Source organism: Rhincodon typus, unplaced genomic scaffold (genome assembly GCF_021869965.1).
Source record: "Rhincodon typus isolate 14 unplaced genomic scaffold, sRhiTyp1.1 hic_rhity00000072, whole genome shotgun sequence".
In the NCBI taxonomy this organism is placed as follows: domain Eukaryota; kingdom Metazoa; phylum Chordata; class Chondrichthyes; order Orectolobiformes; family Rhincodontidae; genus Rhincodon; species Rhincodon typus.
Window position 1 is genome coordinate 155,134 of NW_025965710.1, and position 1,059 is coordinate 156,192.

Consider the following 1,059-nt stretch of genomic DNA (forward strand, 5'->3'; position numbering starts at 1 on the left):
GTGAGTGGGTGTGAGTGTGTGTACGTGAGAGTGTGTGTGGGAGAGTGGGTGTGAGTGTGACTGAGTATGTGTGAGAGAGAGAGTGTGTGTGTGTGTGAGAGAGAGAGGGAGAGTTTGTGTGTGTGTGTGAGACAGAGTGTGTGTGTGTGAGACAGAGTGTGTGTGAGTGAGTGGGAGTGTGTGAGAGTGTGTGTGTGTCTGTGAGTGTGAGAGTGTGTGTGTGAGAGAGTGGGTGAGTGTGAGAGTGTGTGTGTGAGATTTTTTGTGTGTGAGTGTGAGTGAGAGTGTGTGAGTGGGAGTGTGTGTGTGAGTGAGTGAGTGTGTGTTTGTCTGTGTGTGGGTGAGAATGTGTGAGTGAGAGTGCGTGTGGCTGTGTGTGTGAGTTTGTGAGTGTGTGTGTGAGGGAGAGAGAGAGAGTGAGAGTGTGTGAGTGAGTGTGTGTGTGAGAGTGTGTGTGTGAGAGTTAGCGTGTGTGAATGAGAGTGCGTGTGGCTGTGTGAGAGTTTGAGAGTGTGTGTGAATGTGTGTGAGAGAGAGAGTGTGTGAGTAAGTGTGTGAGAGTGAGTGTGTGTGAACGAGAGTGTGTGTGTGAGTGAGTGAGTGTGGGAGTGAGAGTGTGTTACTGAGTGTGTGTGTGAGTGAGTGAGTGTGACAGAGTGTGTGAGAGAGTCTGTGGTGTGTGTGTGTGTAAGAGAGAGAGAGTGAGTGTGTGTGTGAGCGTGTGTGTGTGTGTGTGAGAGAGAGGGTCTGTGTATTTGTGATAGTGTGTGTGTATGTGCGTGTGTGTGTGAGAATTGTGTGTGTGAGAATTGTGTGTGTGAGAATTGTGTGTGAACGTGTGAGTGTGTGTGTGAGAGTGAGTGAGTGTGACTGTGACTGAGAGTGTGTGAGAGAGTGTGTGTGAGTGTGAGAGACCGTGTGTGTGTGTGAGAGTGTGTGTGTGAGTGTGTGTGAGAGAGAGAGTGGGTGTGAGAGTGTGTGTGTGTGAGAGAGCGTGTGTGTATGTGTGTGTGTGAGTACCCAAGTGAGAGAGTGTGAGTAACAGTGTGTGTCAGTGAG